Consider the following 25,410-nt stretch of genomic DNA (forward strand, 5'->3'; position numbering starts at 1 on the left):
GAAGTTAAAACTCGTAGAAACACATGCACACTCGTGTGTGATTGCACACCGCTGTATAAACAGTCGTGTTTATAAGCACACTTGTGTGTGTATGTCTACTCGTCCGTGTTTTTTAAAGGAAGGATATGGTTGAAATAACGTACGAGCAGTCATCTTCAAAAAACAATTCAGGTCGTTATTAATCTGCAAGAAAATTCACGTTAATACTCGTATCGAAATCTTTATTAATACGCATGCTCAAACAGGAAGGAACTAGGCAGATGATTTCCCAATAGGAATTCACCAGTTAAAACATATTCTTAAAATCTAACACGTAAACGTCGATTTCCCCATTGACGTCCTTTTCGACTGAAGCCATTCGTCCAGAAGTCCAAGCCATCAAACACAAGAACAACGAACGTGCAATCCACGCACACTCTGAAACCTATACTTTAAGTTATTTATTTATTACACAATGATAAAAAAATTAAAGAACATGTTTAAAATATTGAGCAAAGTTGTGATCACAGTATTTCTCCAACTTTAAATCAACAAAACCACTTAACCACGAGAGTAAAATTAGAAATTGAACCACCACACAACCACTGCGCATCACACCACATCAACAAGTAGTCCGATAGGACTACAAAGCACCACCTTAACGTGACGAAGTCTAGAATAAACTTTAACACGCAATTAGCTGTGAGAGGATGACATGGCACCTTCTACCATAAACACCAAACATTTACCAGTCCCGATGATACAACCATCAGACGAAGCAACGCATCTATAGAAGTATAACATTGTTGTCATCCTGAAATAAGTGAACACTTCTGGAAATTAAAAGGAATACGTTCATCTGAACACAGTATAGACCATTCACAACATCACTCTAGCTCGGAGTACTGGAAATCACTGAAAAAATATATCTAAGAGACACGAATATACACAGGGCAACAGTTAACAGATGTACTCAATACGTTTGAGTCTTCAGCCACTCCACTACATCCAGCCATCTCTCCGGATCCAACTTCATGGGGTCGAAAGAGGAATTGTCGTCAGCGCTGATTACATCCACTACATCTCGCCATCTTTCAGGATCCACCTGCATAGGTTCGAAAGATGCATTTTTTCAGGACTCATTGCAGCACTTTGAATTCTACATTTTGATTTCACTTCCCTATCATTGCGGATCTTCTGGTGCTTGTTTCGGGGTGATGGCCGTGAACATGTCCTCTCCCTCGTAGAGCAATGAAATGGCTTCTAGCCCGAGTGTGTTTTCTTGTGACTGAAGATTTTATTTCCGTGAAAATGCCTTCCCGCACACAGCGCAATTGAATGGCTTCTCGTTCGTGTGTGTTTTCTGGTGTCTCTTTAGATGTGATTTCTCCGCAAATGCCTTCCCACAAACAGAGCAACTGAATGGCTTCTCACCCGAGTGTGTTTTCTGGTGTCTGTTAAGATGTGATTTATGTGAAAATGCCTTCCCACACGCAGAGCATTTGAATGGCTTCTCGCCCGTGTGTGTCTTCTGGTGATCGTTAAGATTCGATTTCCGTGAAAATGCCTTCCCACACACAGAGCAATTGAACGGCTTCTCGCCTGCGTGTATTTTATGGTGTCTGTTAAGATGGGATTTCCGTGAAAATGCCTTCCCACACACAGAGCAACTGAACGGCTTCTCGCCCGCGTGTGTTTTATGGTGTCTGTTAAGATGGGATTTCCGTGAAAATGCCTTCCCACACACAGAGCAATTGAACGGCTTCTCGCCCGTGTGTGCGTGGCGATGTGGATAGTTTATCTGCTCCATGTGACTGATTCTTCAGAGCAGAGTAACAGTCGCGGGTGTTGTTGAGAGTTAAAGGCACCCTCTAAGCTGCGTGGATGTCTGTCTCAAATCGCCAAAAAGCAAACTCTCACTAACGTCTAACCGACACACAGTAACGTCTCGTAAGTCGGGCTACACGCGACTACCAGTTGTATCCACTAACGAAGACACTTACTTGTTGATGCACGGCGTGTCGATGTCCCTGTAACCCGTCTGAAGAGATCGCCACGAACTCTCCCAGTCGCCAGGCAATCGTGCTCGCCAGGCTGGGTCTCGCAGGAGAAGGGTAATCTGCAGAGCGAGGAGTTGCGCGTCTATCCTCAGCGAAATCCCTCTCGAAATGGTCTTGAGATTTGAATTTAAGCCCCTTATAACTCCCCTCTAGCATTCAAATCCTTTGTTCTCGTCTTGGATTATCATCGACTTTGCATTCAATTGTTAATTTTTACATTAACAATCCGCATATGTAACAACATAGCATAGCGAATCTGGCCATTGTAATTTAACCTTAATACGTATGTACATTATACTGCGTAATTGTACACTTCTGTTTGAATAATTACATACATCTCCATGCATAATTCCGTGCTTCCTGTGAATTTGCTAATATTCACCCGACAATGCCCTCTAAACTGCAGAGATACATCTTAATGGTTCTGTCGGTAAAGGCACGTAGAAGGGAAGTAATAAACGAATAAAAAATAAACATAATAAAATAATTCTCACGACGGAAGAGATGGAGGACGAGACAAAGGAGGAGGTGGAGGAGGTGCAGGTGGTGGAGGTGGTGATGCAGGCTCGTGAAGGACGCTACTGGGCAGTTGGAGGCAGTCGCCCTCCAACAACAACGGAGGGCGGAGGAGCGACGCTCACAACAACGAGCGGAGCGCCGGGTGGATAAAGCACAGCAAGTTGGTACAGTAGGGGGCACAGGTGGTGCATCAGCCAGTCATCTCGGTAATCTCGGTCAGTCGACCCGTGGCACCTGCTGGGTCTGCCCCGTGACCTCCTGCCAGCGGGCGTTCGACACTTCACGTGGTAGCCTCAAGGTGCACTTGGCCTGGCACAAGCGTCGTGGTGACGTCACCGCCACTTAGTGGCGAATGGCGGTTATTGTTGTTGTTGTTGTTGATGCAGGGAAAGAAGAGGAAGCGAGGGGGCCTTGCTCGCGTGGCGAGAGCGATCACCTCACTCCTCCGCCGCGTGCTGCTTTGTGGTGGCATGTCCACCACACAGTAGGGGTGGTTGTTGTGGTCGTGGATCGCTGCCAACCATGACCACTATCACCAGACTACCCACCCACCCCGTGACACATCCCAGGCACACACCCACACACCCCGTGATACACGTCACACACACACACCACATGGTTCCCCCCCGGAGAGACGGTGCCACTGGGACCACAGCTGTGGAAGGAATCTGAGCAGCAGATGCCAGGACTACAGTGGAGAACGACTGCTATCAAGACACCTCACACAACAAACACACACGGGACTAGCCTAAAAAAACTAGCCGGCCCCATCTTGGACTAATAGGTGCAAGTTAATACTGTTCTGAACCTGTTTAATAAACATATTTAAGGACACTCGTGTTGAGCATGGTGCTTTTAGCAAACGAGTGTGTTTTGTTATCATTTCTGTCATAAACTTTGAATAATCATCTGAATGGTTTAGCTTGAAAGCGTGGTTTATATTAACGTTACGCAAAAAAAACAATCGTCATCTTTTAGTCTGTGACATACGACCTTCAGTGTGTATATACACCAATGTGCATGTGTTCAATATTTTGCCAGTTTTAAAATTTGTGACGAGTTTTTTTTGCTAATTGCATTGACTATTGAGGGGTTACCAGCCCCTCGCACCCGTCCAAAGACCTCGTGGGCCTCTGTGGTGGCTACGAGCCTTCCCGCCGGGACATTGCTCACATCCAGCACAGCGTTACCGTCCGGCACCGCCGATGAGGTAGCAGATTATTTTTATGGAACTTTACTCGTGGCAGGGGAATTCCAAACAACAGGGGGATCTTCTTCAGAGAAAAACAAACGAATCAAGGGGACGTGGGAGCGTGGCGTAAGGTGTAGAAAGCTGTAAGCGCCAGGCTACCGTGGGCTCACCTCCCAATCAACGGGAGTCGAGGAGTGGTGGTTGCTCATGCATCCACCGAAGATGCAATTAAGTCGAGTTAGATTCCTTCTATGTCCTCCTACATTATAACCCAACTATACTCAGATGTATACATATGTATGCATATATTTATTTACGAAACCAGGGACGGATATGCGAACTGGGGGTGCGGGATTAGAATTGCCCTATAATTACTAGGATCGCATTGTGGTCGCATTATAATTTGCTGAATGTGCAATCTCAATGGATTGGAATAGCTCTTTAACCGCACCATCCTAATCAAAACTCGTTGAGTATATTTATTGTTCAAATTGTAAGCATTCGTTTCTCTGTTACATCAAGTAACATGTTATTCATCATCATCATCATCACGATCAATGGGCAAAGGGCGCGTAGGTGTGAAGTGCACATTTTGTACTCCTGCGTATACCATAAACCATTACATAGGAAACACTACAACAAGACGAGCACTCGTGTGTGCATGTACATGTATTTGTGTGCATATGTATGTAGGTACAAACGTGCGTGTTCACAGTGGAATGCAATCCTAGTTGACGTACAATGCTTTGAATGTACACCCGTGTGTTTATGTACACTGCGTTGCATATGTGTATGTACACTCCGGTATATGCACATTTGTGTGTATATGTATGCACATTCGTCTATGTATATACACTGCTATGCCCACTCGTGTGTGGGTGTGTGTACAAGGGAGTGTATATGTGTACTAGTGTAAGTATGTGTAGTGGAACACACAACTTATTTTCATATCGTGTCGTACAAAGAATTGAGGGGCAACGTGGTGATGAATGCGGCACCACAACAGGGAACTACAGGGATGAGACTCCCCGCTCGTGGTGCTAAATTAATGAAAACAGCGCCACTGAGCGGACAGAGCCCCGCCCCTACAGCTCGTGCGTGTGACGTCATGAGTGTGACGTCATGAGTGTGATCAGCGGACAGCCACGATGCTGCCAGGTGAGGGTCAACTTGTGTGCTGGAGATGCTTCACCTGAAACTCGCCTCCACACGTGTTCGCTATGAACATTGTAGCAATAAGGGACGATTAGTCGTCTTTAACATGTCAGGTCTTTATTGTTCTGCAAGAAAATGAACCTTCTTGGCTCTTTCGGTAAAGTCACGAAGAAGGGAAATAAAAAAATAATAAAAAAAATAAAGTAGCTTTATGACGTATTTTTATTCTGTTTTAAATTAATTGTTTTATTATTTAATTAAAATAAAACAATAAAAAAATTATAATTTTTTTTATTGTTTAATTTTTATTATTTTATTACTTCCCTTCTTCAATAAGGGACGATTCGTTATCTTTAACATGTCAGGTTTTAATTGTTCTGCAAGTAAATTAACGTTAAAACTCGTAGAAACACATGCACACTCGTGTGTGAATAAACACCGCTGTATAGACAGTCGTGTTTATAAGCACACTTGTGTGTGTATGTCTACTCGTCCGTGTTTTTTAAAGGAAGGATATGGTTGAAATAACGTACGATCAGTCATCTTTAAAAACAATTCAGGTCCTTATTAATCTGCAAGAAAATTCACGTTAATATTCGTATTGAAATCTTTATTAAAACGCATGCTCAAACAGGAAGGAACTAGACAAATTATTTCCCAATTTCAACAGTTAAAACATATTCTTAAAATTCAACACGTGAACGTCGATTTCCCCATTGACGTCCTTTTCGACTGAAGCCATTCGTCCAGAAGTCCAAGCCATCAAACACTAGAACAACGAACGTGCAATCCACGCACACTCTGAAACCTATACTTTAAGTTATGTATTTATTACACAATGATAAAAAAATTAAAGAACATGTTTAAAATATTGAGCAAAGTTGTGATCACAGTATTTCTCCAACTTTAGATCAACAAAACCACTTAACCACGAGAGTAAAATTAGAAATTGAACCACCACACAACCACTGCGCTTCACAACACATCAACAAGTAGTCCGATAGGACTACGAAGCACCACCTTAACGTGACGAAGTCTAGAATAAACTTTAACACGCAATTAGCTGTGAGAGGATGACATGGCACCTTCTACCATAAACACCAAACATTTACCAGTCCCGATGATACAACCACCAGACGAAGCAACGCATCTATAGAAGTATAACATTGTTGTCATCCTGAAATAAGTGAACACTTCTGGAACTTAAAAGGAATACGTTCATCTGAACACATTATAGAGCATTCACAACATCACTCTAGCTCGGAGTACTGGAAATCACTGAAAAAATATATCTAAGAGACACGAATATTCACAGGGCAACAGTTAACAGATGTACTCAATACGTTAGAGTCTTCAGCCACTCCACTACATCCAGCCATCTCTCAGGATCCAACTTCATGGGGTCGAAAGTGGAATTTCCTTTAGAACTCATTGCATCACTTTCGAATTCAGCTTTTTATTCCTGATGACTCGTGAAGTGTTTTCTAACCGTGAAAATGCTTCAAACACACAGAGCAATCAAACATATTTGTTCAAATGATCACACTAGCTTGGAGTACTGATGCAAATCACTGATTAAAAAAGAGTTGTACGTTATTAATTGATCTTACCGAGATACAAACATGAACGTTCCAGGAATTCAACAGCTAAAAGAAGTGCTCAAAACTTTGATTTTCCAGCCACTCCAGCAGCCATTTTTGAGTATCCAACTGCATGGCGTCGAAAGTGGAATTGTCTTCAGCGCTGATTACATCCACTACATCTAGCCATCTCTCAGGATCCAACTGCATGGGGTCGAAAGATGAATTGTCGTCAGGGCTCATTACATCCAGCAACCTCTCAGGATCCAACTGCATGAGATCGAAAGAGGAATTGTTGTCAGGACTCATGACATCCACTACATCTAGGCATCTCTCAGGATCCACCTGCCTCGGTTCAAAAGATGAATTTTTTTCAGGACTCATTGCAGTACTTTGCATCTTACTTTTTGATATCACTTCATCATCATTGCGCATCTTCTGATGCTTGTTTTGGAGTGATGGCCGTGAACATGTCTTCTCCCTCGGAGAGCAAATGAATGGCTTTTCCCCCGAGTGTGTTTTCTGGTGCCTGCGAAGAGCTGACTTCCATGCAAATGCCTTCCCACACGCAGAGCATTTGAATGGCTTCTCGCCCGTGTGTGTCTTCTGGTGACTGTGAAGATTTGATTTCTCTGCAAATGCCTTCCCACACACAGAGCACTTGAATGGCTTCTCGCCCGTGTGTGTTTTCTGGTGAGTGTTAAGATGTGATTTCTGTGAAAATGTCTTCCCACAAACAGAGCACTTGAATGGCTTCTCACCCGTGTGTGTCTTCTGGTGAGTGTTAAGATTTGATTTCAGTGAAAATGCCTTCCCACAAACAGAGCACTTGAATGGCTTCTCACCCGTATGTGTCTTCTGGTGAGTGTTAAGATTTGATTTCAGTGAAAATGCCTTCCCACACACAAAGCAATTGAACAGCTTCTCGCCCGTGTGTGCGTGGCGCTGTGGAGAGTTCATCTGCTCCATGTGACTGATTCTTCAGAGCAGAGTAACAGTCTCGGTTGTTGTTGATAGTTAAAGGCACCCTCTACGCTGCGTGGATGTCTAAATAAAATCCACACAAGCAAACTCTCACTAACGTCTAACCTACACACAGTAACGTCTCGTAAGTCGGGCTACACGCGACTACCAGTTGTATCCACTAACGAAGACACTTACTTGTTGATGCACGGCGTGTCGATGTCCCTGTAACCCGTCTGAAGAGATCGCCACGAACTCTCCCAGTCGCCAGGCAATCGTGCTCGCCAGGCTGGGTCTCGCAGGAGAAGGGTAATCTGCAGAGCGAGGAGTTGCGCGTCTATCCTCAGCGAAATCCCTCTCGAAATGGTCTTGAGGTCTGATTTTAAGCCCCTTATAACTCCCCTCTAGCATTCAAATCCTTTGTTCTCGTCTTGGATTATCATAGACTTTGCATTCAATTGTTTATTTTTACATTAACAATTCGCATATGTAGCAACATAGCTTAACTAATTAAACTTTAATATGTATGTACATCCCACTGTTTGAATAATTACATACATCTACATGCATCATTCCTTGTTTATTCTTAATTTATTCACCCGTAATGTCATAAACTTTACATTTTATTGTTATGTTTTTTAAATTTACAATCTGCATTTCTAGTTTAAGGGTACGGGTAAGGAATCAAAACCCGTTTTCGACCTCTGAGTGGAACGCACTACTTATTATATTATAGCCTCGTGTGCAAAGAATTGAGGGGTAAAGTGGTAATGAATGCGGCACCACAACAGGGAACTACAGGGATGAGACTCCCCGCTCGTGGTGCTAAATTAATGAAAACAGCGCCACTGAGCGGACAGAGCCCCGCCCCTACAGCTCGTGCGTGTGACGTCATGAGTGTGACGTCATGAGTGTGATCAGCGGACAGCCACGATGCTGCCAGGTGAGGGTCAACTTGTGTGCTGGAGATGCTTCACCTGAAACTCGCCTCCACGCGTGTTCGCTATGAACATTGTAGCAATAAGGGACGATTAGTCGTCTTTAACATGTCAGGTCTTTATTGTTCTGCAAGTAAATTAACCTTCTTGGTTCTTTCGGTAAAGTCACGTAGAAGGGAAATAATAAAATAATAAAAATAAAACATAATACAATTATTTTATTATGTTTTATTTTCTTCTTCATCTTCTTGGTTCTTTCGGTAAAGTCACGTAGAAGGGAAATAATACAAATAATAAAATAATGTTTATAAAGTTATTTTATTCTGTTGAATTTTTTTATTATTATTTAATAAAAATAAAACATAATAAAAATAATTTTATAAAAAAATGTAATTTTTTATTTTTATTATTTTATTATTTCCCGTCTTCAATAAGGGACGATTAGTCATCTTTAACATGTCAGGTCTTTATTGTTCTGCAAGTAAATTGAAGTTAAAACTCGTAGAAACACATGCACACTCGTGTGTGAATGCATACTGCTGTTTCGACAGTCGTGTTTATAAGCACACTTGTGTGTGTATGTCTACTCGTCCGTGTTTTTTAAGAAAGGATATGGTTGAAATAACGTATGATCAGTCATCTTTAAAAACAATTCAGGTCTTTATTAATCTGCAAGAAAATTCACGTTAATACTCGTATTGAAATCTTTATTAATACGCTTGCTCAAACAGGAAGGAACTAGGCAAATTATTTCCCAATTTCAACAGTTAAAACATATTCTTAAAATCTAACACGTAAACGTCGATTTCCCCATTGACGTCCTTTTCGACTGAAGCCATTCGTCCAAAAGTCCAAGCCATCAAACACAAGAACAACGAACGTGCAATCCACGCACACTCTGAAACATACTATTGAAAGTTATTTATTTATTACACAATGAAAAAATAAAATTAAGAACATGTTTAAAATATTGATCAAAGTTGTGATCACAGTATTTCTCCAACTTTAGCTCAACAAAACCACTTAACCACGAGAGAAAAATTCGAAATTGAACCACCACACAACCACTGCGCTTCACAACACATCAACAAGTAGTCCGATTGGACGACAAAGCACCAGCTTAACGTGACGAAGTCTATAATAAACTTTAACACGCAATTAGCTGTGAGAAGATGACATGTCACCTTCTACCATAAACACCACACATTTACCAGTCCCGATGATACAACCACCAGACGAAGCAACGCATCTATAGAAGTATAACATTGTTGTCATCCTGAAATAAGTGAACACTTCTGGAACTTAAAAGGAAGGCTTTCATCTGAACACATTATACATCACTCTATTTCGATTTAAAACTTTCGTGACTGCAGGGATTCATCTTCTTGGTTCTTTCGGTAAAGTCACGTAAAAGGAAAATAATAAAATAATAAAAATAACACATAATAAAATAATTCTCACGACGTTTCGGCCACAACGCAAGCAGCCGTCTTCAGGTGGAGAACAGGTCTGACAAGTAGACAGAGCCACCTGAAGACGTCTGCTTGCGTTGTGGCCGAAACATCAGTCTAGCTTGGAGTACTGGAAATCACGGAAATAATATTTCAGATAATCGTCACTGGTGTTGGCCGTGAGCGGGAATCGAACCCGTGTCACCGGGTTCATAGCGCAGCGCGCTAACCGCTACACTACCACTCCCCACATATACACTCCCTTGTACACACACCCACACACGAGTGGACATACACAGTGCTGTAGGAAAATGCACGAACGTGCATACACACCGCTTTGTACATACACACACGGGTGCACATGCATACACGAGTGCGTACACCCATTTGTGCATCTATACATACAACACATATGTATAGATGCACAAATGAGTGTAAATGCATCGGGGTGTAGATACATGCACAGTGTAATTGCACACAGCAATATACATAAACACATGTGCACGTATACAGCAGTGTGCATGCTCAGGGTTGCGTTTCAACACACACAAATATGCGAGCACATACGATTGTACATACATACACACGTGTACAGACCCACACGTGTCCATGAACGAGTGTAAATACACACACGAGTGCACATGCACACGAATGTACCCACAGATAAGTACACACCCATGTACATACACATGGCTACAGTTCCCTGTTGTGGTGCAGCATCCATTACCACGTTGCCCCTAAATTATTTGTACGACACAATATTATAACAATAATACACGAGTACACGTATACACTCCCTTGTACACACACCCACACACGAGTGGACTTACACAGAGGTGTAGATACATACACGAATGTGCATATACACCGCTTTATCTTCTTGGTTCTTTCCGTAAAGTCACGTAGAAGGGAAGTAATAAAATAATAAAAATAAAACATAATAAAATAATTCTCACGACGTTTCGGCCACAACCCAAGCAGCCGTCGTGAGAATTATTTTATTATGTTTAATTTTTATTATTTTATTGTTTCCCTTCTACGTGACTTTACCGAAAGAACCAAGAAGATGAATCCCTGGAGTCCCGAAAGTTTTAAATCGAAATACACGATCTAACCCAAAAACCTCTAATATGGACATTTAAAAAAAGAAACATGCTTACAAGCTTTAACATTCAGATGATTATTCAAGTTTATTAAATAAATTATGACATAACACACTCGTTTTCTAGAAGCACCACGCTCAACACGAGTGTCCTTAAATATATTTAGAAAACAACGTCAGTACAAAATTGCACCTCTTAGTCCAAATCACAATTTTAATACTTCAGTCTGCATTTCCCTGGTAACGTTTTTGAACTGGTAGCATTTTGCAGCACATTGCACGGTGAATATTAGCAAATCAACGCGAATTATGCGGTGAGATGAATATATGTATTCGGGCTTAAGCTCAATGGCAAGATTATCAAAGCTCTGTTGCTAGATATGCAGATTATAATTTCCAAAAATAACAATTGAATGTAAAGTTCATGAAATGCAACGTCGGAGAACTTCATCTTTCAACAATGCAACACCATTCCAAACGACCCCACCATTTGTGTGCTGGTGTCATTGACCCAATTCGATTGATACCTGTGACTTACAGCTTTCCACACCTTACGCCACGCTCCCACGCCCCCTTCATTCGTTTTTTTGTTTATCAGAAGGAGGCACTCCCTGTTGTTTGCCAATCCCCTGCCACGAGTAAAGTTTTGCAAAAACAATTCATTGACGGTGTCGGACGGTAACGCTGTGGTGGATGTGAGCAATGTCCCGGAGGGAAGGCTCGTAGCCACCACAGTGGCCCACGAGGTCTTTGGACGGGTGCGAGGGGCTGGTAACACCTCAATAGTCAATGCAATTACCGTAAAAATACGTCTAAAATATTCAACACGTGCAAAATATTGAACATTAACAAAATATTGAGCACATTCACACTGGTGTATATACACACCGAAGGTCGTATGTTACAGACTATAAGGTGACGATTGTTTTTTTTGCGTTACTTTATTATAAACCACGCTTACAAGCTAAACCATTCAGATGATTATTCAAAGTTTGACGTAAATTATTATATAACACACTTGTTTGTTAGAAGCACCATGTTGAACACGAATGTCATTAAATAGGTTTATTAAACAGGTTCAGCAAAGTATAAACTTGAACCTCTTAGTCCAAATCAAACTCGACATCTTCATTTCTATACTTCGAACTGTATGTCGCTGTTAAATCTTCTAAACCTGCAGCAGTTTACAGGACATAGTCGGGTGAATATTAGCAGATTCACAGGAAGCACTGAATTATGCGTACAATTATGCAGTGAGATGTACATACGTATTAATGTTTAATTACAATGGACATATTAGCTTAGCTATGTTGCTATATATGCGAATTGTTAATGTAAAAATTAACAGTTGAATGCAAAGTCCATGATATGCCAAGTCGAGAACAAAGGATTTGGATGCGAGAGGGGAGTTATAAGGGGCTTAAAATCAGACCTCAAGACCATTTCCAGAGGGATTTCACTGAGGATAGACGATCAACTCCTCGCTCTGCAGATTACCCTTCTCCTGCGAGACCCAGCCTGGCGAGCACGATTGCCTGGCGACTGGGAGAGTTTGTGGCGATCTCTTAAGACGAGTTACAGGGACATCGACACGCCGTGCATCAACAAGTAAGTGTCTTCGTTAGTGGATAAAACTGGTAGTCGCGTGTAGCCCGACTTACGAGACGTTACCGTGTCCCGGTTAGACGTTAGTGAGAGTTTGCTTTTTGGCGACCTGAGCCAGACATCCACGCAGCTTAGAGAGTGCATTTAACTCTCAACAACACCCGCGACTGTTGCTCTGCTCTGAAGAATCGGTCAAATGGAGCAGATAAACTCTCCACAGCGCCACGCACACACGAGCGAGAAGCCGTTCAAGTGCTCTTTGTGTGGGAAAGGATTTTCATGGAAATCAAATCTTCACAGGCACGAGAAAGCACACTTGGGCGAGAAGCCATTCAAATGCTTTGTGTGTGGGAAGGCATTTTCACTGAAATCAAATCTTCACACTCACCAGAAAACACACTCGGGCGAGAAGCCGTTCAAGTGCTCTGTGTGTGGGAAGGCATTTGCAGAGAAATCATATCTTCACAGTCACCAGAAGACACACACGGGTGAGAAGCCATTCAAGTGCTCTATTTGTGGGAAGGCATTTGCACGGAAATCATTTCTTCACAGTCACCAGAAAACACACACGGACGAGAAGCCGTTCAAGTGCTCTGTTTGTGGGAAGGCATTTGCGGAGAAAACAACTCTTAACAGTCACCAGAAAACACACACGGGCGAGAAGCCATTCAAGTGCTCTATTTGTGGTAAAACATTTTCACAGAAATCTAATCTTCACAGTCACCAGAAAACACACTCGGGCGAGAAGCCATTCAAGTGCTCTGTTTGTGGGAAGACATTTGCAAGGAAGTCAGATCTTCACAGTCACCAGAAAACACACACGGGTGAGAAGCCATTAAATTGCTCTACGAGGGAGAGGACATGTTCACAGTCATCACCCCGAAACAAGCATCAGAAGATCCGCAATGATAGTGAAGTGAAATCAAAAGGTGAAATTCAAAGTACTGCAATGAGTCCTGAAAAAATGCATCTTTCGAACCTATGCAGGTGGATCCTGAAAGATGGCGAGATGTAGTGGATGTAATCAGCGCTAACGACAATTCCTCTTTCGACCCCATGAAGTTGGATCCGGAGAGATGGCTGGATGTAGTGGAGTGGCTGAAGACTCAAACGTATTGAGTACATCTGTTAACTGTTGCCCTGTGTAGATTCGTGTCTCTTAGATATATTTTTTCAGTGATTTCCAGTACTCCGAGCTAGAGTGATGTTGTGAATGCTCTATACTGTGTTCAGATGAACGTATTCCTTTTAATTTCCAGAAGTGTTCACTTATTTCAGGATGACAACAATGTTATACTTCTATAGATGCGTTGCTTCGTCTGGTGGTTGTATCATCGGGACTGGTAAATGTTTGGTGTTTATGGTAGAAGGTGCCATGTCATCCTCTCACAGCTAATTGCGTGTTAAAGTTTATTCTAGACTTCGTCACGTTAAGGTGGTGCTTTGTAGTCCTATCGGACTACTTGTTGATGTGGTGTGATGCGCAGTGGTTGTGTGGTGGTTCAATTTCTAATTTTACTCTCGTGGTTAAGTGGTTTTGTTGAGCTAAAGTTGGAGAAATACTGTGATCACAACTTTGCTCAATATTTTAAACATGTTCTTAATTTTCGATTTAAAGCTTTCGTGACTGCAGGGATTCATCTTCTTGGTTCTTTCAGGTAAAGTGACGTCGAATGGAAATAATAAAATAATAATATTTTATGATGTTTTATTTTTATTATTTTATTATTTCCATTCTACGTGACTTTACCGAAAGAACCAAGAAGATGTTCTTAGAAAATATTTTATCATTGTGTAATAAACAAAATAACTTAAAGTAATAGGTTTCAGAGTGTGCGTGGATTGCACGTTCGTTGTTCTTGTGTTTGATGGCTTGGACTTCTGGACGAATGGCTTCAGTCAAAAGGACGTCGATGGGGAAATCGACGTTTACGTGTTAGATTTTAAGAATATGTTTTAACTGTTGAATTCCTATTGGGAAATAATTTGCCTAGTTCCTTCCTGTTTGAGCATGCGTATGAATAAAGATTTCGATACGAGTATTAACGTGAATTTTCTTGCAGAACAATAAAGACCTGACATGTTAAAGATGACTAATCGTCCCTTATTGCTACAATGTTCATAGCGAACACGCGTGGAGGCGAGTTTCAGGTGAAGCATCTCCAGCACACAAGTTGACCCTCACCTGGCAGCATCGTGGCTGTCCGCTGATCACACTCATGACGTCACACTCATGACGTCACACTCATGACGTCACACTCATGACGTCACACTCATGACGTCACAAAGACCTGACATGCGAAAGATGACTAATCGTCCCTTATTGAAGAAGGAAAATAATAAAATAATGAAAATAAAAAAAAACATTTCTAAAATAATATTATTATGTTTTATTTAAATAAAATAATTAAATAATACGTTTAAATCAGAATCAAATTACTTCCTAAAATTATTTTATTATCACACCCATGACGTCGCACTCATGAATTCGCACTCATGACGTCACACTCATGACGTCACACTCATGACGTCACACTCATGACGTCACACTCATGATGTCGCACTCATGACGTCACACTCATGACGTCACACTCATGACGTCACACCCATGACGTCGCACTCATGATGTCGCACTCATGACGTCACACTCATGAATTCGCACTCATGACGTCACACTCATGACGTCACACTCATGACGTCACACCCATGACGTCACACTCATGACGTCACACTCATGACGTCACACTCATGAATTCGCACTCATGACGTCACACTCATGACGTCACACTCATGACGTCACACCCATGACGTCGCACTCATGATGTCGCACTCATGACGTCACACTCATGACGTCACACTCATGACGTCACACTCTTGACGTCACACTCATGACGTCACACGCACGAGCTGTAGGGGCGGGGCTCTGTCCGCTCAGTGGCGCTGTTTTCATTAATTTAGCACCACGAGCGGGGAGTCTCATCCCTGTAGTTCCCTGTTGTGGTGCCGCATTCATCACCACGTTGCCCCTCAATTCTTTGTACGACACGAAATGATAATAAGTTGTGTGTTCCACTACACATACTTACACGAGTACACATACACACTCCCTTGTACACACACCCACACACGAGGGGACATACACAGCGGTGAAGAAAAATGCACGACTGTGCATACACACCGCTTTGTACACACAAAGATAAAGATCCCCCGTATAGCCTTAACAGACTGTAGGGGCAAGTGCTGTTAGCGAGCACCTATGAAGGCCGCAACGGTACACGAGGGGGTGGGTGGCCAGCACCACGCCCGACCGCCTTTGTCTCCCTCGTGGCAATGTTTACACACCGCACCAGGTACTCATTTGAGGCTGAGTCGACCTAGGGGAGGCCCGGGACCGGTTCAGATAATCGTCACTGGTGTTGGCCGTGACCGGGAATCGAACCCGTGTCACCGGGTTCATAGCGCAGCGCGCTAACCGCTACACCACCGCTCCCCAGATATACACTCCCTTGTACACACACCCACACACGAGTGGACATACACAGTGCTGTAGGAAAATGCACGAATGTGCATACACACCGCTTTGTACATACACACGCGGGTGCACATGCATACACGAGTGCGTACACCCATTTGTGCATCTATACATACAACACATATGTATAGATGCACAAATGAGTGTAAATGCATCGGGGTGTAGATACATGCACAGTGTAATTGCACACAGCAATATACATAAACACATGTGCACGTAAACAGCAGAGCGCATGCTCAGGGATTGCGTTTCAACACACACAAATTTGCGAGCACACACGATTGTACATACATACACACACGTGTACAGACCCACACGTGTCCATGAACGAGTGTAAATACACACACGAGTGCACATGCACACGAATTTACCCACAGAGAAGTACACACCCATGTCCATACACATGGCTACAGTTCCCTGCTGTAATGGCTGGTGCTTATGCTAGAAGGTGGCATGTGTTGTAATTATTGCACAGCAAATGATGTGAGCGTGCTGTCTTGTTTATTCCAAACTTTGTCACGTTAAGGTGGCGCTTTGTAGTCCTATGGGATTACTTGTTGATGTGGTGTGATGCGCATTGGTTGTGAGTTGTTCCAATTCCTGATTTTACTCTCGTTGTTAAGTGGTCTTGTTGAGCTAAAGTTGGAGAAAGACATTGCTCACACACGCTTACAAGCGATACCATTTCGATTATCAATAAAAGTGTATGACAGCAATCGTAATAATTGTCGTGAATTAAATAAAACAAATCACATTGATTTACTGACGCGCTCATATCAACACAAAAACTTAAATATATTTTATGAAACAAAGTCAGTATAGTATACATTTGCACCTCTTAGTCGAAATCGAACCGGACATCAGCATTTTGATACTTCAGACTCTATGTCGATGTTAAATCCTCTAAACTTGCATCAGTTTAAAGGACATTGTCGGGTGAATATTGGCAAATTAACACGAAGCACTGAATTATGCATGGATATGTAGATCGTTATTTAAACGGAAGCGTACAATTATGCAGTGAGATATGCATATGTATTAAGGTTAAATTACAATGGCCGGATTAGCTAAGCTATGTTGCTACATATGCGGATTGTTAATGTAAAAATTAACAATTGAATGCAAAGTCGATGATAATCCAAGACGAGAACAAAGGATTTGAATGCTAGAGGGGAGTTATAAGGGGCTTAAAATCAGACCTCAAGACCATTTCGAGAGGGATTTCGCTGAGGATAGACGTTCAACTCCTCGCTTCTCCTGCGAGACCCAGCCTGGCGAGCACAATTGCCTGGCGACTGGGAGAGTTCGTGGCGACCTTTCAGACGGGTTACAGGGACATCGACACGCCGTGCATCAACAAGTAAGTGTCTTCGTTAGTGGATAAAACTGGTAGTCGCGTGTAGCCCGACTTACGAGACGTTACTGTGTGTCGGTTAGACGTTAGTGAGAGTTTGCTTCTTGGCGATTTGAGACAGACATCCACGCAGCTTAGAGGGTGCCTTTAACTCTCAACAACACCCGCGACTGTTACTCTGCTCTGAAGAATCAGTTACATGGAGCAGATAAACTATTCACAGCGCCACGCACACACGGGCCAGAAGCCGTTCAGTTGCTCTGTGTGTGGGAAAGCATTTTCACTGAAATCAAATCTTAACACTCACCAGAAAACACACTCGGGCGAGAAGCCATTCAATTGCTCTGTGTGTGGGAAGGCATTTGCGGATAAATCAAATCTTAACAGTCACCAGAAGACACACTCGGGCGAAAAACCATTCAATTGCGCTGTGTGCGGGAAGGCATTTTCACGGAAATCAATTCTTATAGATCACCAAAAAACACACTCGGGCGAGAAGCCATTCAGGTGCTCTCTTTGTGGGAAGGCATTTGCATGGAAGTCAGCTCTTCACAGGCACCAGAAAACACACTCGGGTGAAAAGACATTTAATTGCTCTACGAGGGAGAGGACATGTTCACAGTCATCACCCCGAAACAAGCATCAAAGTGCTGAAATGAGTCCTGAAAAAAAATGCATCTTTCGAACCTATGCAGTTGGATCCTGAGAGATGGCTGAATGTAGTGGATGTAACGAGTCCTGACGACAATTCAACTTTCGACCCCATGAAGTTGGATCCGGAGAGATGGCTAGATGTAGTGGAGTTTCTGAAAACTCAAACGTATTGAGTACATCTGTTAACTGTTGCATTGTGTATATTCGCGTATCTAAGATATATTTTTTCAGTGATTTCCAGTACTCCGAGCTAGAGTGATGTTGTGAATGGTCTATACTGTGTTCAGATGAACGTATTCCTTTTAATTTCCAGAAGTGTTCACTTATTTCAGGATGACAACAATGTTATACTTCTATAGATGCGTTGCTTCGTCTGGTGGTTGTATCATCGGGAGTGGTAAATGTGTGGTGTTTATGGTAGAAGGTGCCATGTCATCTTCTCACAACTAATTGCGTGTTAAAGTTTATTCTAGACTTCGTCACGTTAAGGTGGTGCTTTGTAGTCCTATCGGACTACTTGTTGATGTGTTGTGAAGCGCAGTGGTTGTGTGGTGGTTCAATTTCTAATTTTACTCTCGTGGTTAAGTGGTTTTGTTGAGCTAAAGTTGGAGAAATACTGTGATCACAACTTTGCTCAATATTTTAAACATGTTCTTTAATTTTTTTTTATCATTGTGTAATAAATAAATAACTTAAAGTATAGGTTTCAGAGTGTGCGTGGATTGCACGTTCGTTGTTCTAGTGTTTGATGGCTTGGACTTCTGGACGAATGGCTTCAGTCGAAAAGGACGTCAATGGGGAAATCGACGTTCACGTGTTGAATTTTAAGAATATGTTTTAACTGTTGAAATTGGGAAATAATTTGTCTAGTTCCTTCCTGTTTGAGCATGCGTTTTAATAAAGATTTCAATACGAGTATTAACGTGAATTTTCTTGCAGATTAATAAAGACCTGAATTGTTTTAAAGATGACTGATCGTACGTTATTTCAACCATATCCTTCCTTGAAAAAACACGGACGAGTAGACATACACACACAAGTGTGCTTATAAACACGACTGTCTATACAGCGGTGTGCAATCACACACGAGTGTGCATGTGTTTCTACGAGATTTAACTTTAATTTTCTTGCAGAACAATAAAGACCTGACATGTTAAAGATGACTAATCGTCCCTTATTGCTACAATGTTCATAGCGAACACGTGTGGAATGCGAGTTTCAGGTGAAGCATCTCCAGCACACAAGTTTACCCTCACCTGGCAGCATCGTGGCTGTCCGCTGATCACACTCGTGACGTCACACGCACGAGCTGTAGGGGCGGGGCTCTGTCCGCTCAGTGGCGCTGTTTTCATTAATTTAGCACCACGAGCGGGGAGTCTCATCCCTGTAGTTCCCTGTTGTTGTGCCGCATTCAACACCACATACACACACGGGTGCACATGCATACACGAGGGAGTACACCCATTTGTGCATCTATACATACAACACATATGTATAGATGCACAAATGAGTGTAAATGCATCGTGGTGTAGATACATGCACAGTGTAATTGCACACAGCAATATACATAAACACATTTGCACGTATACAGTAGTGTGCATGCTCAGGGATTGCGTTTCAACACACACAAATATGTGAGCACACACGATTGTACATACATACACGAGTGCACATGCACACGAATGTACCCACAGAGAAGTACACACCCATGTACATACACATGGCTACAGTTCCCTGCTGTAATGGCTGGTGCTTATGCTAGAAGGTGGCATGTGTTGTAATTATTGCACAGGAAATGAGGTGGTTCAATTTCTAATTTTACTCTCGTGGTTAAGTGGTTTTGTTGAGCTAAAGTTGGAGAAATACTGTGATCACAACTTTGCTCAATATTTCAAACATGTTCTTTAATTTTCGATTTAAAGCTTTCGTGACTGCAGGGATTCATCTTCTTGGTTCTTTCGGTAAAGTCACGTAGAATGGAAATAATAAAATAATAATATTTTATTATGTTTTTATTTATTTTATTTTTTTCTATTCTACGTGACTTTACTGAAAGAACCAAGAAGATGTTCTTAAAAAATTTTTTATCATTGTGTAATAAACAAAATAACTTTCAATAATAGGTTTCAGAGTGTGCGTGGATTGCACGTTCGTTTTTCATGTGTTTGATGGCTTGGACTTCTGGACTAATAGCTTCAGTCGAAAAGGACGTCAATGGGGAAATCGACGTTTACGTGTTAGATTTTAAGAATATGTTTTAACAGTTGAATTCCTGTTGGGAAATAATTTGCCTAGTTCCTTCCTGTTTGAGCATGCGTATTAATAAAGATTTCGATACGAGTATTAACGTGAATTTTCTTGCAGATTAATAAAGACCTGAATTGTTTTTAAAGATGACTGATCGTACGTTATTTCAACCATATCGTTCCTTTAAAAAACACGGACGAGTAGACATACACACACAAGTGTGCTTATAAACACGACTGTCTATACAGCGGTGTGCATTCACACACGAGTGTGCATGTGTTTCTATGAGTTTTAACTTTATTTTACTTGCAGAACAATAAAGACCTGACATGTTAAAGATGACTAATCGTCCCTTATTGCTACAATGTTCGTAGCGAACACGTGTGGATGCGAGTTTCAGGTGAAGCATCTCCAGCACACAAGTTGACCCTCACCTGGCAGCATCGTGGCTGTCCGCTGATCACACTCGTGACGTCACACTCATGACGTCACACGCACGAGCTGTAGGGGCGGGGCTCTGTCCGCTCAGTGGCGCTGTTTTCATTAATTTAGCACCACGAGCGGGGAGTCTCATCCCTGTAGTTCCCTGTTGTGGTGCCGCATTCATCACCACGTTGCCCCTCAATTCTTTGTACGACACGATATGAAAATAAGTTGTGTGTTCCACTACACATACTTACACGGGTACACATATACACTCCCTTGTACACACACCCACACACGAGTGGACATACACAGCGGTGGAGAAAAATGCACGAATGTGCATCCACCACACTTTGTACACACAAAGATAAAGATCCCCCGTATAGCCTTAACAGACTGTAGGGGCAAGTGCTGTTAGCGAGCACCTATGAAGGCCGCAACGGTAGACGAGGGGGTGGGTGGCCAGCACCACGCCTGACCGCCTTTGTCTCCCCAGTGACGATGTTTACACAGCGTGTATCACGGCGTGTGTGCCTGGGATGTGTCACGGGGTGGGTGGGTAGTCTGGTGATAGTGGTCATGGTTGGCAGCGATCCACGACCACAACAACCACCCCTACTGTGTGGTGGCCATGCCACCACAAAGCAGCACGCGGCGGAGGAGTGAGGTGATCGCTCTCGCCACGCGAGCAAGGCCCCCTCGCTTCCTCTTCTTTCCCTGCATCAACAACAACAACAATAACCGCCATTCGCCACTAAGTGGCGGTGACGTCACCACGACGCTTGTGCCAGGCCAAGTGCACCTTGAGGCTACCACGTGAAGTGTCGAACGCCCGCTGGCAGGAGGTCACGGGGCAGACCCAGCAGGTGCCACGGGTCGACTGACCGAGATTACCGAGATGACTGGCTGATGCACCACCTGTGCCCCCTACTGTACCAACTTGCTGTGCTTTAGCCACCCGGCGCTCCGCTCGTTGTTGTGAGCGTCGCTCCTCCGCCCTCCGTTGTTGTTGGAGGGCGACTGCCTCCAACTGCCCAGTAGCGTCCTTCACGAGCCTGCATCACCACCTCCACCACCTGCACCTCCTCCACCTCCTCCATTGTCTCGTCCTCCAGCTCTTCCGTCGTGAGAATTATTTTATTATGTTTTATTTTTATTATTTTATTACTTCCCTTCTACGTGACTTTACCGAAAGAACCATGAAGATGAATCCCTGCAGTTTAGAGGACATTGTCGGGTGAATATTAGCAAATTCACAGGAAGCACGGAAATATGCATGGAGATGTATGTAATTTTTCAAACATAAGTGTACAATTACGCAATAGGATGTACATACGTATTAAGGTTAAATTACAATGGCCAGATTCGCTAAGCTATGTTGCTACATATGCGGATTGTTAATGTAGAAATTAGCAATTGAATGCAAAGTCTATGATAATCCAAGACGAGAACAAAGGATTTGTATGCTAGAGGGGAGTTATAAGGGGATTAAATTCAGACCTCAAGACCATTTCTAGAGGGATTTCACTGAGGATAGACGCTCGACTCCTCTGTCTGCAGATTACCCTTCTCCTGCGAGACCCAGCCTCGCGAGCGCGATTGCCTGGCGACTGGGAGAGTTCGTGGCGATCTCTTCAGACGGGTTACAGGGACATCGACACGCCGTGCATCAACAAGTAAGTGTCTTCGTTAGTGGATACAACTGGTAGTCGCGTGTAGCCCGACTTACGAGACGTTACTGTGTGTCGGTTAGACGTTAATGAGAGTTTGCTTTTGGCGATTTGAGGCAGACATCCACGCAGCTTAAAGGGTGCCTTTAACTCTCAACAACACCCGCGACTGTTACTCTGCTCTGAAGAATCAGTCACATGGAGCAGATGAACTCTCCACAGCGCCACACACACACGGGCGAGAAGCCGTTCAATTGCTCTGTGTGTGGGAAGGCATTTGCATGGAAATCACATCTTCACAGTCACCAGAAAACACACTCGGGCGAGAAGCCGTTCAAGTGCTCTGTGTGTGGGAAGGCATTTTCACATAAACAACATCTTAACAGACACCAGAAAACACACACGGGCGAGAAGCCATTCAAGTGCTCTGTTTGTGGGAAGGCATTTGCAGAGAAATCAAATCTTAGCAGACACCAAAAATCACACACGAACGAGAAGCCATTCAATTGCGCTGTGTGCGGGAAGGCATTTTCAAGGAAGTCAGATCTTCACAGGCACCAGAAAACACAAACGGGTGAGAAGCCATTAAATTGCTCTACGAGGGAGAGGACATGTTCACAGTCATCACCCCGAAACAAGCATCAGAAGATCCGCAATGATAGTGAAGTGAAATCAAAAGGTGAAATTCAAAGTACTGCAATGAGTCCTGGAAAAAATACATCTTTCAAACCTAGGCAGGTGGATCCTGAGAGATTACTGAATGTAGCGGATGCAATGAGTCCTGGCGACAATTCCTCTTTCGAACCTATGCAGTTGGATCCGGAGAGATGGCTGGATGTAGTGGAGTGGCTGAAGACTCAAACGTATTGAGTACATCTGTTAACTGTTGCCCTGTGTATATTCGTGTCTCTTAGATATATTTTTTCAGTGATTTCCAGTACTCCGAGCTAGAGTGATGTTGTGAATGCTCTATAATGTGTTCAGATGAACGTATTCCTTTTAATTTCCAGAAGTGTTCACTTATTTCAGGATGACAACAATGTTATACTTCTATAGATGCGTTGCTTCGTCTGATGGTTGTATCATCGGGACTGGTAAATGTTTGGTGTTTATGGTAGAAGGTGCCATGTCATCCTCTCACAGCTAATTGCGTGTTAAAGTTTATTCTAGACTTCGTCACGTTAAGGTGGTGCTTTGTAGTCCTATCGGACTACTTGTTGATGTGGTGTGATGCGCAGTGGTTGTGTGGTGGTTCAATTTCTAATTTTACTCTCGTGGTTAAGTGGTTTTGTTGATCTAAAGTTGGAGAAATACTGTGATCAGAACTTTGCTCAATATTTTAAACATGTTCTTTAATTTTTTTATCATTGTGTAATAAATAAATAACTTAAAGTATAGGTTTCAGAGTGTGCGTGGATTGCACGTTCGTTGTTCTTGTGTTTGATGGCTTGGACTTCTGGACGAATGGCTTCAGTCGAAAAGGACGTCAATGGGGAAATCGACGTTCACGTGTTGAATTTTAAGAATATGTTTTAACTGTTGAAATTGGGAAATAATTTGTCTAGTTCCTTCCTGTTTGAGCATGCGTTTTAATAAAGATTTCAATACGAGTATTAACGTGAATTTTCTTGCAGATTAATAAAGACCTGAATTGTTTTTGAAGATGACTGATCGTACGTTATTTCAACCATATCCTTCCTTGAAAAAACACGGACGAGTAGACATACACACACAAGTGTGCTTATAAACACGACTGTCTATACAGCGGTGTGCAATCACACACGAGTGTGCATGTGTTTCTACGAGTTTTAACTTTAATTTTCTTGCAGAACAATAAAGACCTGACATGTTAAAGATGACTAATCGTCCCTTATTGCTACAATGTTCATAGCGAACACGTGTGGAGGCGAGTTTCAGGTGAAGCATCTCCAGCACACAAGTTTACCCTCACCTGGCAGCATCCTGGCTGTCAGCTGATCACACTCATGACGTCACACTCATGACGTCACACGCACGAGCTGTAGGGGCGGGGCTCTGTCCGCTCAGTGGCGCTGTTTTCATTAATTTAGCACCACGAGCGGGGAGTCTCATCCCTGTAGTTCCCTGTTGTGGTGCCGCATTCATCACCACGTTGCCCCTCAATTATTTGTACGACACGATATGAAAATAAGTTGTGTGTTCCACTACACATACTTACACGGGTACACATATACACTCCCTTGTACACATAAGTGGACATACACAGCGGTGTAGAAAAATGCACGAATGTGCATCCACCCCGCTTTGTACACACAAAGATAAAGATCCCCCGTATAGCCTTAACAGACTGTAGGGGCAATACACACACACAAATGTGCGAGCACGCACGATTGTACATACATACACACACGTGTACAGACCCACACGTGTCCATGAACGAGTGTAAATACACACACGAATGTACACGCACAGCAGTACACACCCATGTACATACACATGGCTACAGTTCCCTGTTGTGGTACCGCATTCATTACCACGTTGCCCCTCAATTCTTGGTACGACACAATATTATAACAATAACACACGAGTACACACATACACTCCCTTGTACACGCACCCACACACGAGTGGACATACACAGAGCTGTAGATACATACACGAATGTGCATACACACAGCTTTGTACATACACACACGGGTGCACATGCATACACGAGTGCGCATACACACACGAGTATACATACACAGCAGTGTACGTAAACAGGGATTGCGTTTGACATCACAAATAAATTGGCGAACAAATGATTATACATACCTATACACATACATACACGCATGTACATATCCACAAAAACAAGTGTAAATATACACGTGTACACACATTGCAGAGTGAATATTAGCAAATGAACGCAAATTATGTGGTGAGATGCACATATGTATTCAGACTTAAGCTCAATAGCCAGATTAGCGAAGCTAATTGCTAGATATGCAGATTGTACATTCTAAAA

At 42.8% G+C, this 25,410-nt stretch overlaps 1 pseudogene; it reads right to left on the reverse strand.

Annotated features, from left to right (window-relative positions):
- LOC133362195 (uncharacterized) overlaps positions 1-25,410 on the reverse strand; it is a 426,135-nt pseudogene that overhangs the window by 257,430 nt on the left and 143,295 nt on the right.

This window comes from Lethenteron reissneri, unplaced genomic scaffold, assembly GCF_015708825.2.
Source record: "Lethenteron reissneri isolate LAM-NWPU_2019-01 unplaced genomic scaffold, ASM1570882v1 scaffold_140, whole genome shotgun sequence".
Lineage (NCBI taxonomy): Eukaryota > Metazoa > Chordata > Hyperoartia > Petromyzontiformes > Petromyzontidae > Lethenteron > Lethenteron reissneri.